The sequence below is a fragment of the Equus przewalskii genome, chromosome 6 (genome assembly GCF_037783145.1).
Source record: "Equus przewalskii isolate Varuska chromosome 6, EquPr2, whole genome shotgun sequence".
NCBI classification, from domain to species: Eukaryota; Metazoa; Chordata; class Mammalia; order Perissodactyla; family Equidae; genus Equus; species Equus przewalskii.
This window is the reverse complement of record NC_091836.1, coordinates 58,322,618-58,342,233: the sequence shown is the minus strand read 5'-3', so window position 1 is coordinate 58,342,233 and position 19,616 is coordinate 58,322,618. Positions and strand designations below refer to the sequence as shown.

General features: G+C 38.4%; 1 pseudogene; it reads right to left on the bottom strand.

Annotated features, from left to right (window-relative positions):
• LOC103554761 (ferritin heavy chain-like) overlaps positions 1-19,092 on the bottom strand; it is a 30,170-nt pseudogene extending 11,078 nt beyond the window's left edge.
• Between the last annotated feature and the right edge of the window lie 524 nt (positions 19,093-19,616).

Here is a 19,616-nt window from a genome sequence, read left to right as displayed (position 1 = left end):
TAACAAACACTTTTAAGAGCTAATTCATCTACAACTTCCTATTTGAACAATGCAATCATTTAAACAGATTTAGGAAAGGTCATACTCTATAGTAATCTTTAGTTAAGAATACATTAGAGGGGCTGGCCCCAATGGCGTCGTGGTTAGTGGTAAGGTTTGCACTCTGCTTCAGCAGCCTTGGGGTTCGCAGGTTTGGATCCTGGGCATGGACCTATCGACCATTCATCAAGCCATGCTGTGATGAAGTCCCACATACAAAATAGGTGAAGATGGGCACAGATGTTAGGGACAATCTTCCTCAAGCAAAAAGAGGAAGATTGGCAACAGATGTTAGCTCAGGGCCAATCTTCCTCGCCCCCCACCCTCCAAAAAAGAATATATTTGAGACAACACCTTCAGGAGAATTAATCTGTGATTCACCTTGAAAGTTCTTTGACAAATCTCCGCTCTTTGGCCTCTATGCCTAGAAAATTATGCTGTTCTCTGATTGACTTGGGATAAAATATTGCATGCTTTATTAAATTTTTGGAACACTCATACAAAGGAGTTGGTATTAGACTCATTTTCAAAGTGAGGAAATAGAGGATTAGAAAGGCAACTAACTGCACACAGAAAATCTAGGGATGAGCAGACAAGAAACTTTTCAGAGTAGGTACCTGTAAGCAGAGGGAATAGAGATGAGTGAGGTTAGAGGCAAGATTACCTCCCTTCTCCATTGCTGGAATTTCATTTTTATTAAAAGCACACATTAATTTATAATTTAAAATTTTCAAAAAATGAAATTACCTGATGATTATGACTTCTCTGTTCCTTATTTCATATGATTTATTTACAACGGAATAATTAGTGGCTATCTTCACTTCCCAAATTATTTCCTGGTTTCTAATTGAATTCTCAAATAATACTACTTTGAACCTTTTTTCTGATTTTCCTCTGCTAGATTAGCCATGTAATCTAGCCTATTTTTCAACAATTGTTTATTAAAGGGTATTTATCCAGCACCTACTGTGTGTCTAGCCTAGTGCTAGACATTGGGGAAGGTATAGAATAGTGGTAAAGGTAATGATAAAAAATAACAGTGGACAACAGTTACTGAGCGCTTACATTCCAGAGAGTATTTAAAGAGCTCTATGTAAGTTAAATTCTTTTATTTCTTACCACAACAATCCAGTGAAGTATACTATTATTCTCTCCATTTTATAGATCAGAAAATTAAGTTTTAGGGAAATTAAGGAAATTGCTCAAGGTCAAAGAGGTGCATATGAGTGACAGCCAGGATTTGAATGTAGCCTGTTTAACTCCAGAGCCTGATGCTCAAACTCTTAGGTGGCTGTGAGGGGTTTACTGTAGAGCTGGAGAGACAAGATTTACACACACACACACCAACCTACTAAAAGCCATCCAAAACAGTATTGGGCAAAGGTCCTAGTTTATGCCTAGCACAATGTCTGTCACATCAAAGACATGCAGTTTAGAATTGTGGAATAAACTAAATAGATAAATTCAGAAGAGCACGGATCAGAGTTCAGTGCTCTAGGAAATCAGAGAAGGAGATCAACAGATTGTGTAGTTAAGGAAGACCTTGTAAGAAGGAGGTGGGCTTTGAAGTTGGGGCAGGGGCAATATTTAGAATGGGAGGCCAGAAAGAGCACAAGGAAAACCTAGGGTAACAGTGAGTTGTGTATGTTTCTCCGACAGAAAGGAGAGAGCTTGGCTTGCACAATGAGTGTGTACTGAGGAATGGTGAGAGAGAAGTCAGAGAGGACAGGAAAAGTGGCTGTGAGACAGGCCCCCTGAAAGCTTGGCTCAGCAGTCTACATTTTATCCAGGAAGAAATTGGGAGTGATGGTAATAATACTAACAATACAGTTGGCCATGTTCTTTGAGAGACAGTATCTCACTTAACGTGTTTGTGGAATGTTAATCTGGCAGGAGAAAGATTGGAAGAGTGAGTGAAGCCCATCAGGACATGACAATTAACCAGAAGTGCAATGAGAAGCTTCTGAACAGGGGTCAGAATACCTAAGGGGAAACAGAAGACATAATGGCTATTGAACGCCTACTATGTGTCAGAGACTTTATACATACTCTCTTAATGTTCAAAACAATTACATGTCATGTGTGGTATTCTGGCATGAACTCAAGGCCTGGTTCAAACACTTACTAATTATGTGACATTAAGCAAGTTACATAAACTTTCATTGTCCTATTTTTTGCGACAAAATACTTTTTGAGCACCTACCATATGCTAGGCATTGGGCTAAGTCTCAGGCATAGAGTGGTGAGCTAAACAGACACAGTACCTGTACTTATAAAACACAGTCCATGAGGGAGACTGACATCAATACATAAAGGTATTAGTTTCCTATCGATGCCATGACTAATTACCACAAATTCAGTGGCTGAAAACAAAACAACAAATAAATTAAAAACCTAAAAAAGAGTATTTCTCACCAGTCTGTAGTTCAGACATCCAGGCTGGCTCAGCTGTTTTCTCTGCTCTTGGCTTCATGAGGCCAAAATCAAGGTATCAGCCAGCTTGGCTCTTACTGGAAGGCTTTGAAAAGAATCTGCTTCCAAGCTCATTCAGGTTGTTGGCAGAATTAGTTGCTTGTGGCTGTAGGACTGAGGCCCATTTCTTTGCTGGCTGTCAACTGGTGGCCTCCCTTCTTCTCTTAAGGTCTCTCTCCAGTCCTAGCACACAAGCCTCTACATCTCAGAGCCGGCAATGGCATGCCACATCCTTATCACACTTAGAATCTGACCTCCTTACACCACCTCTCTCTGAAGTCCCCTTCTGCTTCCAGCTGGAGTAGTTCTCTCCTTTTAAGGGCTCATCTGTTTAGATCAGACCCACCTGGATACTTCAGATACTCTTCCTATTTTAAAGTCGGTAACCTTATTACATCTGCAAAGTCCCTTTTGCTATGTAACACAACATATTCACAAATTCCAGAGATTAGGGCATGGGGATCTTTGGAGGGAGGTAGGCAGACCTCATTCAGCCTACCACAACCTCCAATGTATATCTCAAATATATTCAATTCTCTTTATTTCCATTGCCCTACACCAACCTTTCATGTGGACTGTCCCCATGGACTTCTAACCAGTTTCCCTGCTTCTGTGCTTGCCCCTTCCGGTCCCTTTCCACATAGCAGTCAGAGTGACCCTCCAAAGATGTTACTCAAGTCATGCCACTCTATAGCGTCCATTGTTCAGTTCTGAGCTTAAAGAGATTTGTGTTGACACTCGTTAGAAAATTGGTCTCCCACCTGTTTCTTATAGCACACTTTTTTCCTTCATAATAAGTATCAATTTGTAATTATACAAATATATAATTTCATATTATAGACAAGATTGAGCACAGCACTTACTATCTACCCGGAATTGTTCTAAAAAGATAGATATAGTAAAGCATTTAATATTCCCGAGAATCCTGTGAGGTAAGGACTATCATTATTTCCATTTTAAAGTGAAAAAACTGAAGCACAGAGAGGTTAAGTAACTTGTCCAAGTTGATAGCCAATAGGTGAAAAAGCCCAAGAAGTCCAGCTCCATAGACTCTGCTCTTAACCAATATGTAACATTGCTCTTATCTGTGTGTAATGAGATATGTATGTGTTTGCTTAGGCAGAATAGTGTCCTCCAAAAGAAGTCCATACCCTCATCCCAAAACTTGTGAATATGTTCCGTTACATGGCCAAATAGGTTTTGCAGATGCAATTGTGGTCATTACCCAGCTGGCTTTAAGATAAGAAGAATATTCTGGATTATCCTCTATCTAATTACATAAGACTTGCAAAGCAGAGACTCTGGCTGGACGAAGGGTGATGCAGCGGAAGGGGAAGTCAGAGGGAGTCAAAGCATGAGGGGAACTGGGGACACTCACTGGAGAAACCCATGGAAGGCAGGGAAAGAGATGCTGTCAATCTCTAGACTCAAAGACCAGCCCCCAGCTGCCAAACAGCAAGGAAATTGAGACTTCAGTCACAACCACAAGGAACCGAACTCAGTCAACAATCTTAATAATCTTGGAAAAAGATTCACACGCAGAGCCTCCAGAAGGAAACACATCCCCGCCAACATCTTAATTTTAGCCTTGTAAAACCCTAGGATGGGAACCAGCTGAGCCATGCTGGACCCAGACTTCTAACCTCCAGAACTGTGGTCATTTAAACTGCTACATTTGTAGTCATTTGTCACAGTAGCGATAGAAACCTAATATAGAGGCTAACTAATCAGGGTTTGGGTATGACTGGAAGTGGGGGAGGTGAAAAAATGAGGGGTATTAACAAGAACAAAGGTTTTAGCCTTGAGAAACTTGGCTGTTTTCATTTATTGAGTAGTTGGGAAGGAGTTTGAGCTCGAGAGTTCATTTTTAATATATTAGCTTTGCAATTAGTCAAGTTGGCAGTTGGATATATTCAGTTAAGAGCTCAGAAGTTAGGTCTTGTGTTTGGAAGAAGCATTTGGGAGTCACTGACATGTAGCATCATTTCTTCACCTATAAAACTGATATTAATAATAATAATACTAGTTATGGTAAGGGGTTGTTATGAAAAGCAAATGGCATAATGTACGTAAAACCAGAACAGTGCCTGGAATTTGCAAAGGGACCAATGTTTGGCATTATATATCATGATTTAAAATTTACTTATGAGGAAACCAATGCTCAGTTTCAGAAACCATCCTATGTTTCTGGTAAATAGTAGAGCCAAAACTTAAACTAGATCTGCCTACTCTGTGGTCTGTTCTTTTTCTTCTGTACCATAAGAAATAGTTAAGTCTCAATTCAACATGTGGACGAATCTCTAGATGCTTTCTTTAGCTGTCACGGTTTTTGGTTAGAAATGTGAGAAACCCTATCTGACTAATTGGATCGGAGAAAGTAAAGCATTGGGGGCCTCTTAGAATCCTGGAAAAGCTGGAGAACTAGGCTAGGAAAATGGGCAGAAACAACTGGAAGCCAAGCAGCAGGAAGCAGCCAGAAGAACAATCAGGTGAGCCTACCTCTGCCACCAACTGGAACTAGGTCGTGTCTTTGGCAGTGTCACCAAAGGCACTGAATGTTGGGCACACTGGCTGTTAAAACCGGTCTGGATCCTGGATGTTTGACTACCCTCTCTGATACCTTTGGAGTGGGTTCCCTACTGTCTCTGCTGTCTTTGAATCACTCCCTTCATATTAAGGTCTGGCTTAGGGCATTTTACCAGAGGTACTCTTATGGGCTGAATTCTGTCTGCCTTGCGCCTAGTTTCATAGGTTGAAATCCGAACTCCCAGTACCTCAGAATATGACCATATTTGGAGAGAGGGTCTTCACAGAAGTAACAAAGTTAAAATTAGGTCATTTGGTCAGGCCCTAATCCAATATGACTAGTACCTTTTTAAGAAAGGAAATTTGGTCACGGGCATGTACGGAGGGAAGACGACGCGAAGACACAGGGAGAAGATAGTCATCTACGAGCCAAGTGGAGAGGCCTGGAACAGATCCTTCTCTCACAGCCCTCAGAAGGAACCAACTCTGCCAACACCTACACCTCAGACTTCCAGCATGCAGAACTGTGAGAACATAAATTACTATTATTTATGCCACCCAGTCTATGGCACTTTGTATTAGCAAACCAACACTGCTCTGAAAGTGGTTGGGACAGTAACCCACTGCTTGATCTGCTGCGTCCATTCCCCCCATTGACATCAGGACATCTATTCTTCTCCACATTGAATCAAGTACAGGATACCAAATATGGTTTTTAACCTGCACTTTTTCTTCAACAAGTCTCAAAATTCCACATAATATACAGCTGTGATAAAGTGGGGACAGTTTCTACAATAATGCAATTTCCCTATAAAAGGAATGATTAACAAGCAGATTGTTCCCACTGACTTTTTATGAAAGACTTGAACCCTTTAGACAAATTCACCTCTGAAAACTCCATTTAAAACCAACTTTTGGTATTGCACAGATAATCATGCAATTATGTAACTAAACTCAATATATTTCTCTCTCTTCTGTCCTTTCTCTAGCATTTCCTTTTCCAACAAATGAAAATTCTGTCCACCTGGTTTCCTAGTCCAGAAACCTGTGAGATATTTTTGACTACTTTCTCATTCAACTTCCTCCTTCAGTTAATCACCATCTGCTGTTGACTCAACTACCTAAAATAGTTGTCTACCCCATTCACTTCTCTCATCCTCTCTGCTGCTACCTGAGTCCAGTACATCATCTCTCCCCAAAATTGCCTCCATAAAATCCTAAATGTTCTCCTTGACTCTAGCCTCCATTCCTCCACTCTTTTCTCCGTATTCTAGCCAGAGTTTTTCTTCCATACTGCAAGTTGGTTGTGGCAAGCATTTAAATCCTTCACTGGCTTTCCATGGCCCCTAGAATAAAGCATGGGAACTTCTTTGCATCGTTTACTCAATTCTTGAGTATCTGGTCTTTGCCTCCCTCTGTGGCTTCACCTCTTCTCTTCCCCCCGTTCCCACTCTTCACTTCCACCACAAGACCAACATTTAGATTCTCTTTTTGTGCTGTTTCCAGGCCTTTGTACTCGGGATTCCCTCTGCCTTTGCCCCTCCTTTCTTCCCAGAATTCCCCCTTTAACTACTAAAAGTTTCTGTTTGGATGCCAGATCTCAGTGCCTTATTAACTGTGTCATTATAAAAATTACTCAATCTCTGTACCTCAGCTCCTTCATCAGTAAAATGGGGATAAAATGGAACCCTCTTTACTGAGATACTGTGTAGAACGACAGAGCTAACTTTTACAAAATGCTCATAACAGCTGAGTGACCATTGCAGCACTCAACAAACGGCAGTCATCACTATTCTTACTATCATTCTCTTTTGGCAAGATTTCCTTGGTCACCCCACTCCTGAACTCAAAACTGAGCTTGGCACCCTCCGTCTCCATAGCACCCTATGTTTTCTCATGTTAGCACATACACCTTGCTTAAAAGTCTTGTGTGCTTGTCTCTGAGCAGCATGAGGGCAGATTTATATTCTTAATGACCAGCACAATGTGGATACCTAATACATTTTTCAGGAATCAATGAGATTCTTCTATCATCAATTCTTCCAGCAGAGACTTCAGTCTTGGTCTAGAATTTGCTTTGACAGTTATTGCTAAAGCTCTGGAATGCCCTTCTGAGCTTCTGCACATGCATCAGTCATAAGTTTAAGCATAAGATGAGAGGGAGACAGCAGTGGTACAGTATAAGTGCCATGAGAGATAGTATAATTGAAGAGGGGAACAAGTTAAGGTTTCCCGAGAGTCAAATTGGAACTAACCAACGATTATGACTCAGTCTTCACAACAACCAAATGAGTCAGGCATTATTTTCCCCATTTTACAGATGAGAAAATTGAGGACCAAGTAAACTAAAAATTTTTGCTTCCGATCACACAAATAGTGTTAGTACCACTCACTTTGAAACTAATTTTTGACTAAAGCTTTTGCACTTTCCATCTTACAGGGTTGGGTAGTCACTCCCCACAGGTGAAAGCAGTGATGAAAATATGAAATATTAAGCACATATACAAAGATATTTGAAGATATTGACATCTAGGATTACAAATTAATAGTTCTTTGTTGCCTTCTTTTGAATTGATCTTTCTGCAAATTACCTGCCCTTAAGCAATCAGAGTTCGGCCTTTAGCAAGTTCTCAATAAGTACTTGGTGAATATTCCTTGTATAAGTATTGCTGAAACACTGTGATATGTGTTCAGCACTTTCCAGTGAACCAAATATAGGAAGAAATGCTTCTGCTCATTTTATGTAACAGCCAGACTCAGGAGTCGATAGCTACTTATTAACAGAAATCATCCTTCACTCATGAATTCGAATCCATGGTGTATATTTCTCCCATTGGTAGTGAAACTGGTCTATGAGATCTGACTTCTTTCGGAAAAAAGTAAAATATCTAAGAGGAATTGAATTACCCCAAGAAAGCTGGGTGTTCTTCGTGCCTTTACCAGGGAGCAGCATCCCAGGTAGCACAAACCTTGTCTGGGGTAAAGAAAATACCAATGATGTGAGTGCATCTGAACCTCATGGTGGGCGTTTGTCATTTCATATATCTCTGTCTTAATTCAAATACTACACTATGGAATCAACATATGACATCCTGAAATAGTTTTTCCAGCTCATCCTCTGCTAACTTTAAAAATAGCTAACATTTACTCAGTGCTTACTATGTGCTGACACTTGTAAGACTCATTACCATCATCATCTTGCTTAATCCTCATAACAACTCTGGCAAATTTTAGTATTTTCTCCATTTCACAGGTAACTTGTTCAAACTCCATCAGCCAACAAGAGGCATAGCCAAAAGCCCGTGTTCCTAATCATTATGCTATGTTGCTTTAGTAAAGTGTGCTACTATCCATGGGACACTAGAGAGATCTCAGAGGAGAATAAATTTATTCTAGTCAGTAGCCTAGCAAAAGATCATTTATTTAATGGCTTTCATACATTTTGCTATTAGCAGGCAAATTCCTAGGGCTTTTATTGTCTCCACTTCTTGCTTTTAAATGCATTTAATAGATTTCTGTCTTGTGTTCTTTGATTGAAGACCACGTCTTACCCTTTGTTGGTATCTCCAACTATGTAATACAATTCTTTGTGGTTCAAAACACGCAATAAATATCTTGTTAATTAAAGTAAATGACCAGAGATACTGTAGAAACCTCGTGATTCAGGCAGATGGTGGTCCGCATGTCTGGGCTTTGACCTGTCATTATCAAATGTACAGGAATCCCAGACCATAGTTCATACTTGGTTGCTTTCTAATTATAGACTGCCTGGCTTTTCAGCAATTGTTTTTCAGCCAAAAAGGATTACTAAACTAGCCACGCTATGATTCCCTAATTACATCTTACCAAGACCGTCTTGAGTGGAATGAATAAAATTACATGATTTCGTTACTTTATACACGCAGAAATAAAACTATTAAAGTTTCTAAGTGACAAGTCTTAGCAGCAGCACAATTTTTATGTACTTTAGATATATTTGGACAAACTCTCTTAATATGATATATTGGAAAAACAGTGAAATAGAAGATAGGGGATGCCTCTGACTTAGACACTAATAAATTTGGGGCAAGTTTCTCCAACATCATCCATTCATAATAATTTATCAATAACTGAGTTGATGCCAGAAACTAGACCAAACTCTGAGTATGCCAAGAATAAATCTTCATCTAGCCAGTAAAGAGAAACCTTTGTATTCCGTGTACCTCAAATGGCTTCTGTCAGGTTGATTGTGGTGATATATATCACAGTGGTTTGAAAAGTACAGAGAATGAAAACAAAAAGAACTAGAATATGCTTCATTATGTAGTCCAGTCAGCCTACATAATGTCACTGGAGAGATTGGGCCCCAAGCAACAGGAAAATAACTTGCAAATTCCTTTGCTTAAAGAAGCCTCTATTGGAGATTAGAAATGATTCTTAGCTTTATGGAAAGAGGGAGAAAGGAGACATGAAAAAAGTAGAGAGGGCAGAGAAGTGATAACAAATAAAAATAAGAGTTAGGAAGATGTTGACGTTACAAATGAAAATGAATGGTGATTGCTGGAGGGGTTACTCAATTTTGTTGGGGTTTGCACTAGAGAAAAGAAATAAATTCCCTTCTTCCATGGTGAATTGAGAAATACAGGAAGTCAGCAGGAGCCTTGGGTTTCAGAGTAAGCAAATAGAGCACTGAGCTAAGGTGCTTACATGTGGACTAATTGGCCACTGGTTTCCTGAAGGTCAGGGAGTGGGGCACTGCTGAGTGATTGTCAGGACAATATCCTTTCCACAAAGTCCAGTGGAAGGACTGTTCATCCAGTATGCCTAGGTCCTACACACACAGACTCATTAGCCTAGCATCCTGGGACAAAAGCATATTTGCAATATTTTATACTGATCCTAAATTAGGGTAATGTTAGTTATCGTTTAACCTAGTGATATGTCTATTTTAAGGGGTCCTGTCTCAAATTAGTATACTTTGCAGGAGTTCCAATAGAGACAAATGTACCCAAATGTCATTACCATCAAAAGTAATGGAAAATGTACTGATGCACATGAATATTTCTTATGTATAAGGCAAATGGAAGTCTGACATAGCTTTATAGATGCATTTCTATTAGAGTGTTCAAATAAAGCATTATCATTTGCGTACATTTTCATTTAATTACAATTTATTGTTTTCTTTTCCTTGCCCATATTAATAATATCTTTTACTTGCTTGCCAGGGAACAGCTGTAGAGAATAGTGACTAAGGTCATGCTTAACACCTATAACAAGAATAACTCCAAAACCAGCCAATCTGGGTTAAATCCAGATTCCATCATTCTTGGCCCCTTGGTTACTCTGAGCCTCAGGTTCATCATCTGTAAAAGGCTAATGATAACAGTAGGTTATCTTCTTAGGGTTCTCATAGGGATTAAATGAATTAATATGAAGTTCTTAGAATAGCGCTTGGTACGTAGTAAGCATTTACAAAATATTAGCTATCTTTACTATTTTGTACAAATCATTATACTTTATATTTAATCATTTTAACTCCTAACGTCCATATCTTTGTCTCCATTTTATTAGTCTATTTTTATAGATGAGAAAACTGAGGCTTGGGGAAGTTCCACCATAACCAGTAAGTAGTAGGAGTGTGCCGTCAATGCAGACATACCTGATTCCAAAGTCCTTCCCCTTTCCACTGCACTGCATTACCCTTATTGCCATCCACATTCCCGCTGTTCTCAGCCACCCACCCTCAAACGCACACACATTCTTCTAAATAGGAATGTCTTGATCTCTTCTTTGGGCTTGGTTTTGTTCCTAAATTCAAGCTGCCTGACAAGTTCTGGATACCAGGATGGTATCTCTTCTAGAAGATGAGTGAGTGTTCGCTGTTTAGAACTTATTTCCTTGATAAGTATTTCTGAACTTGGATGTTTGTCTGAAGATGAGGCCTCCCAGAGACCAGAAACAGTCTTGAATTTCAGATATTCCGTGCCTATTTCTCAGAATGTGCAATCCAACTTGGACGTGAAAAAACTTATTATCTATTGGTGAACAAATCTAGACACTTCGGAGGATAAAAGGTGGTGCTAACTGAATTGGATGTGAGGACAATAAGGACAAACCAAGATGTCCTGGGAAACATGGGACGTATAGTCATCCAACCTGTAACTTACTTATGTTTTCTATTAGTTGACATTTGAAGAATGAGATTCACCTGGCTATGTGCTATCTTTTCCTTCCTTCCTTCCATTGTTTCCTCTTTTCTTTTTGTTGTTCTTTGAAACATTTTGCCACAGGAAGCGAAGTGGATAGGGCCTGGAGGCTGAAGAATGCAATTATCTTTGTATAACATGACTTTTTTTTTTTTGCTCTCCTATTAAAGTGAGATTTGAGAAGTGCCATGAGTGAATAAAGAAGACCATGCCAGAGAGCCTGTTCAAAGAAAGAAAAAGGAATTTCAACTTCCTAGACCAGAGTAAATGATGTGAGGAGAGAAGATGACATGGAACCTGCAGCCCTAGTGAAGGTCAAGAATTTCCCCAGAGAAGAGACAGTGGAGCATCATTAAGCTGTATTAATGAGAGAGAAAGGGATGAAGAATAAAAAATATGATTTTAAGTTGTTTATGCTGAATTTGGGGGAAAGGTCACCTGAGATAAGTTGAAATTATGGAATCCAAGTAAAGTCGTGCAAAGAGGTTCCTAGGCCCCCTCATTTGATGACATCCAAAGCCCAAAGGAGCCTCTTGTATAGTTGGAGAGGGGCCTCCATTCTCACTGAACAATTCAGTGAGCAATTCCTGATCAGTATTTGTAAAATTAATTCATGCCATAAATATCTTAAAAGTATGCCCATCAAAAAACTATACTGAACTGTGAACCGCACATGTGAGTGTGCTCTCTAATAATCTTGTTCTTTATTTTCTACTTTACTTTTGCATATTATCTCTACTTCAGTCTGACTCTCCTGGAAATGGGTTACTTCAAAATACACAAGACTTCCATACTAGTTTTCTCAAAATAGTTTTCCCTCATCAGTAGCCACCCCACCACCACATCCCCCCCCCACACACACATACACAATCACCTACAATTTGAAAGACATTTTTCATGAAAGGTATGAGATTTGTCTTATTGGGAAGCTCATATTTGGCCAAGCTGAGCTTTGCAGCCATGGAAACAAGCTGTAGGAAAGAGTGTTGGCTGAAATAGGCAGAGTAGGGACTCTAGCTAGGGGGTATATGAGCTCTCTTCCCTCCCATGAGATCCAGATACATTTATTATTTTCTCGGATCCCAGATTCTTTGTTAAGACAGCTTATTTGGCCTCATTAATATGCACTGAGAAGTGGGTACCACAAAGCTCCAGTTGATGCTCACATGTTTTGTAGACAGCTGCATCCACTTATGTCTACCTCACTGAATCCCACACTGGTCAGATGTGAGGGGAGAATCTTTCAATAGGAGCTCAGTCCACATATGTTCCAAACAGCCACACCTTGCAACTTCTCTCCTTGTATAAAATTTTACTGGCTAGTCTCCAGGTCAAATCACCTTGATTCTTTTTTTCTTCAGTTTTCCTTATTTGGAGGTGGTGATGGGTATCAAAAGTACTAAGAAATTCCACGTGGAATTTATCTATTGAGATAAGCAGGAACCACGCGTCAGTGTTGCTACATAGTTAGCCATCAATTACTCAGAAGTGAACATTCACTTCATCTCTGCTACCTTCCCAAGGCCAGGGTGTTGTGCCTGTACATGCTTTTGAAAGCTTAATTGACTAGCATGTGCATCGATAGCTCTTGGTGAGGAAGAAGGAGCACTACTCTTGGAGTCAAAAGACCCAGATTGAAATCTCAGTCCCATGGCTTATCTTTGAGATAATTTTCTGCATATTACTTAAACTCTTAAACCTAGAGCTGCTCACACAAAGTGAAATTGATATCTGTACTACCTCACAAAGATGTTGCAAAGTTCAAATGAGAAAATAAACGAGAAAATATTTTAGAAACTACAAAATGATATGAAAATAAAGTCTGGTTCTTCCAGTCTACTAAAAAGAAAAGTTATATTATAGGCTCTGGGTAATGTAACTTTTCTGTTCTTTCTTGAAAAGGTCAATTTGTTACAAACACTTCCCTCATTGCATTCATTATTACCTATTAATTTTAAAGACCTACAGACATTACCATATTATTGATTGATCTGGACTTTTAATAACGTCTTTCCTCTTCTCTTAGTTGAGTTTCAATCTATTCAGGATGCTTTAATCACATTTTGTATTTTCTGCTCATGACACAATGTCCCATTAAATTCAAAGTTACCAGGCCTGCTCTGCATTTTGTGTGGTGCTCTATAGTGGTCGAAACATTGTCCCGTAGATTATTGCATTTGATCCCCACAACAATCCTTTGAAAAGAACAGAGATTACTCTTTCAAATTGACCTATATGGAAACCAAAACATACAGAGATAGTTGCTCATTTGGATCTCAGTTTTTCTAACTCATAACAATGCCATAATTACAACTTGTTTCAGGTGTGCCTTAAATATTTCCTTACCATGTATTGGCATCTCAATGCTAAGGCCCTATGCTAAACAGTTTGCATAATTATATGGAATTCTCATCAGAACCTTATGAAAAAGGAATCATTCTTTCCACTGCAGTTGAGTAAACTGAGGCTCAGATAGGCTGAGTAATTTCCCTAAGGTTACAGAGCTAGACAGTACAAGATCTGGGACATGATTCCATTTTGGTCAGATTCCAAGGACTATGCTCTTAAGCACTATGCTATACTTCCTCTCAGATTTACCTCATGCCCCCTACTTTTCTCAAAATACACTTTATTAATTTTCTTTGGCTATTTTTGCCATTTTTATCACTGAAACTTCTATAACACCGCATCCATACTGGCTAATTTAGAACTAAATCTAAAGCAAAAGTTCACTTTCAACATAATCAGTCTTCCTCGTGTATATGGAGAAACTTAAGGTTAATCGGCAAGCCTTGACCTAAACTCTGAACCAACATGCATGGGACAGACCCAAACCAACATAACAAAGACATAGATAACTGAACTGATATTTGAACCGGTAACACAAGACTGAGCCTAACCTCTGAAATACACACATGTGGGCAGATTCAAACTCACATAGCAAAAGTTTTAAAAACTAGACTGAGGTTTGAATCACCTGTACAAGTCTTAGCATAATTTTCAAATCATGTATACCTATAATAATCATAAAAAAGCATAGCAATGATTTACATAACTGAGCTGAAGTTTCAATCATCACCCACAGGAGGCAAGAGGAACCTGGGGTCCAAATCTCACTTGTTGATTGCTTGCTAATACAAAAATACCAACATTCTACAGAAGAAGGCAAGAGAGTCTAAAATACAATCCAAAATTGTTTGACATACTAAGAACCAGAAAATGTAACCCATCTCAAAAAAAAAAAAGCAAAGAATGCAACTTCAAAATGACAAAGATGTTGGGATTTTCAAAGACTTTAATGCAACACTATGCTCCATGAGGTCAAAAACAAAACATACACACGTGAAATGAATTAGAGGATAAGAAATCTCAACAGGAAATAAAAACAATAAAAAAGAACCAAATGAAGATTTTAGGACTGATAATTTTTTATGTGAAATAAAAAATTACTGGATGGACTCAAAAGCAAAATGGATATGATAGTGGAAATAATAAAGAAAGAAAAGATTGAAAAAATTGGACAGAGCCTCAAGGACCTATGGAATATCGAAGTTGTAGAATTTGTATATTTGAAGTTCCAGAAAAAAGAAGAGAAAATTAGTAGAGCAGAAAATACTTCATATAATGGCTGAACACTTCCAAACTTTCATTAGAGACATACATTTACAGATTCAAAATGCTGGGTGAACTCCAAAAAGAAAAATCTCAAAAAAAACCCACAAAACACTAGACACATTATAGTCAAACTACTAAAATTCAAATATAAAGTCTTGAAAGTATACATAGAAAAATGACACGTTACTTACAGGAGGACTATGATTTGAATGGTTGTTGATTTCTCATCAGGAACTACCAAGGCCAGAAGACAACATCTTTAAAGGCTAAAAGAAAGAAAAAATAGTCTTATTAAATCATAATTCTATATCCAATGAAAACATCCTTCAGAAATGAAGGTGATAAAACAATTTTCAGATAAAATAAAACTAAGAGCGTGTCTCACTAAGAAAGCTTTTCTATAGGGAACGCTAAAGAAATTCTAAGTAGAATGTGAAAGGTTAGGTATGTATATTGTAATCCCCAAAGGAATCACTAAAAATAAAACTAATAAAATGAACACACACAGATATATACCAAAAAAGCCAAGTAATAAATTAAAATGGAATACTAAGAACATTCCCAAAAAATCAAGGAGGAGAGAACGTAGAGACAAAAAAAAAAGAAAGAATAAACAAATAAGAAATCCAACCACATCAATAGCTACATAAACTATTATTGGCTTTAATATTCCAATTAACAGACAGAGATTGACAAATGAATAAAAGCAAGACTGAACTGGATGCTGCTGTAGGAGCCACGCTTAAAATATAAAGATAGAGATAAGTTTAAAGTAAATTGATGGAAAAAAACATGAAATACAAATAGTAAGCATTAGAAGGCTGGAGTGGCTATGCTAATATGAGATAAAATGGACTAATAAAAAGAGAATTTCCACAGATTACATTTTATAACAATGATAAGAGAAATAATTAATCAAGTAGAAATAATTTTCGATGTCTATGTACTTAAAGAACCTCAATATACATAAATCAAAAATTGAGAGAATTAAAAGGAGATAATTTTTGATAATAGTAAAATATTTTAACAACACTCTTTGTGTAACTGATAGAATAATGAGACAAAGACTCAGTAAGGACATAGAAGATCTCAATGGCGCTATAAACCACTTATCTAATTATATTTATAGAGCACTCCATCCAATAACTAAGAAATACACATTCTTCTCAAGTACATGTGATAGATTCAATGAGACCACATTCTGGAGTATAAAACAAGGAATTAACTTAAAAAAAACCCTGAGTTATACAGAGTGTATTCTCTTACATCAATGGAATTAAATTAGAGCTAACTAACAATAAATATTGAGTTAAACCCTATTCATCTGGAAATTAAACTACACCTTTTAAATAATTCGTGAGTCAAAGACCAAATAACAAGAAATTTTACAAAATATTTTGAACTTATATAATTAAAATACAACATATCAAAATTTGTAGGATGCAGCTAAAGCACCGGTAAATGGAAAACTTTATATGCCTTTATTAGGAAAGAAGAAAGATAGACTATCAATAATTTAAGATTCCATCCAAAGAAACTAGAAAAGCAAGAATAAAATAAGTAGAAGAGGGCTGGCCCCGTGGCCGAGTGGTTAAGTTCGCACGCTCCGCTGCAGGTGGCCCAGTGTTTCGTTGGTTCAAATCCTGGGCGTGGACATGGCACTGCTCATCAAACCACGCTGAGACAGCGTCCCACATGCCGCAACTAGAAGGACCCACAACGAAGAATATACAATTATGTACCGGGGGGCTTTGGGGGAAAAAATAAAATCTTTAAAAAAAAAAAGTAGAAGAAAGTTAATAAAGATAAGAGTAGAACAATTCTATTGAAAAAGACAGATAATAGAGAAAATTAGCTAAGTAAAATCTAGTTCTTGGAGAAAAATCAACAAAGTTGATGATCCTCTAGCTAGAATTTTTGTGAGAAAAGGAGAGAGAACATAAATCAACAATATCCATAATGAACCTTTAATGTGTAGGATTTGTCACCACAGCCTCTACACATTAAAAGAATAAGAGAATACTGTAAAGAACTTTGAGCTAACAAATTTGACAACTTACATGAAATGGAGAGATATCTTGAAAGATACAACTCATAAAAACTGATACAAAAAGAAACAGAAAGGCTGAATAAATTGTCCTATGTCAAGCAAAGAAATTGAATTTGTTACCCAAAACTGAAACCCAAGCCTAGGGTTTCACTGTAGGATTGGCACTGTCTTCTGTGAATATGCTTCCCATGGTGTCATCATTGTGTGTTTCCTGTGGGAGGTGAGTAGGGTGGGATGGTGGGAGTGTGGAGCAGGTCCTCAGGGGCCTGCAGCAGGACAAGACTCATGTATAGGATCCTTGGATTCTTGGTTAAAAAAATTCCTCTAGGGGCCAGCCTGCTGGCATAGTGGTTAAGTCCATGTGCTCCACTTTGGAGGCCTGGGGTTTGCAAGTTCAGATCCTTGGGGCAGACCTAGCACAGCTTTTCCAGCCATGCTGTGGCGGCATCCCACATAAAATAGAGGAAGATTGGCACAAATGTTAGCTCAGGGCCAATCCTCCTCACCAAAAAAAGAAAAACAAAATTCCTCTATCTTGTTACAACTATCAATTTGACCTCAGTCACAAACCAAGGAGAAAGGGAGACTCAAAGGAGGGAAAGACGGTCCTTTCACTGAACACCAATAATGTCAGTGTCCTGAGGGAGACACATCTACCTTACTTTTCCTAAGGAACAGGATGTAGGGCAGAATAAGAGCTAAGAGAAAAAAAAGCCTTGAGATCCTTAACCAGAGGCCAACTTCCAATTGCATAAATCTTTAAAGATCAAGGTATACAATTAAAGTTTACTAGCAGAGCTTTATTCTATTATAATTATCCTCTAATTTTGCTATGTTTTTCCACTTTCTCATTAAAAAATAAAGGGTAACCAATTAATCTTCAATTTCTTGTATCTATTTGTGTTTTAAAGCTAAATTTGGTTCATCATCTTCTTACCCCCTCCCTGCTTTGCAGTTTTCAGAAAACCCTTTTACCATCTGGGGGAATAACTCACCATCTACTTAAGCACATTCAGAGAAACAGGGGTAGAGAAAGTTCCAGAGAACAGCCAGCATCCAGCTTCTTCTCCCAGAGACTTCTTGCTACCCGCTGCTTCAGCCATTAAGCATATCCTTCCATGGTAGTCTGCAGCCTTTGACCCTCTCCACCGATACCCGGGTCTTAGTAAGGATTCATAATAGGAGAAAAACAAGTTTTTCCTCCTCCTAAAATGTTGAAAGTTAGTATCTTTTCTGATTTTGAGCAAGAAAGGAATGACAATTAAACTTAATTATGTAAGCCTAATTAATCAACCGTCTTAATTCATCCCTTTTATAATGTATGGTTTTATTTTTATTTATAATTTATCATTCTATTTATCTCCCATTCAAAATTGCAAACTATGTTCACATGCCTGTATTTTCCATAACAAGATATAGTCAACAAAGAAGACAAAATAATAAACACCAAATTTAGAAATGTCTTCCTTCCACATTCTAATGAATGCCCAATACAGAATAACATTTCAGGATCATTCAGCTTTGACGTTTATTTCTCTGGACTGTCAGGAAAAACAGTAAAGCTTAACAAAGGCGCGGACCCCTCAGGTCCACACTTGAAACTGGAAAAGCTTTGGATTGTTTAGAAACAAATTAACTACCAGAAAATCAGCGTATACCTTAGGAAGAAACAGAGTAACTAATTTATTGCATTATAACATGTAATTATATCATAATTTAGCCCTTTATTCTCACGTATTAATTTCAACACTGATGTGCCCTTATTTGTTATGGTTAAATCCTGTTTTATACTAATGAAAACAGCCCTGTGTCTCTTGCCCACTTGTTATAAGACACGCATTTTTCACTCTGGGCTCAGGAAGAAGATCCAGTTTTTCACAAGGGCTTACTCAAGTTCAAACAGCACTTTGGATTCCTCAAAGCAAATCAAAGTGTCCTGATACTCATGACTTTTGCCACCACAGAGGATCACTCTGAAATCGGAAAGTCTGTACGTTGGCACAAAGTTTTGAGAACTACCAGAAGTGCTATAGCAACAGGGGCATACTGCTCTGCCCCCAATTTCTTGGGGTTTGTAGCCCAGTTCGCCTAGGCCAGTCCCAATTTGTGCCTTTTTTCCTGGTTTAATTGTTAATAGTCACCATCCCTCATACTGCCACTTTCAAATGGCTCTTGATCCAGGCTATGAATTACAGACGGCGTCATGGCGTCAGTGAGACTGCCTCAGGAAGGATTCAGCCTCAGCCACACTCTTCACCTCCCAGCGCAATATGGGCTTTGATGTTGAGCCCAGCTATCTCACCTCCTTCCTTGTTGTGAACGTCATTTGGGCGCTTTTCTTGTCCTTTTCTGCAGTTGGCCAGAGTGCTTAATGACTTTTGTCTTCAAAGAGAAGTAATTTCTGTCCCACCAGCTCTCCATCCAGAAACTTCCCTGAAAAAAACTGTGTCAAATAAATGAGTACTAGGTAAGTATCCTGGAACTTCACCTTCAAACAGCATTTAAACCCTAGCATCTCACAAAACCAAAAAAAGATCTTGTTCCCCACCTGCCCGCCCCCCCACCCCCAAATGTGTGAGCATTTGCTTTGTTTCCTACAACCAAAGGCTCTTTATGATGACCTACTCAGACGAGTAACATTCTGTTCAAATGTGGCTTGATCACGCCACCATCAGCAACAAAAACAGCAAGCAGCTTTTAAATGGCTGTTCTCTCGTCCAAAAGAAAAA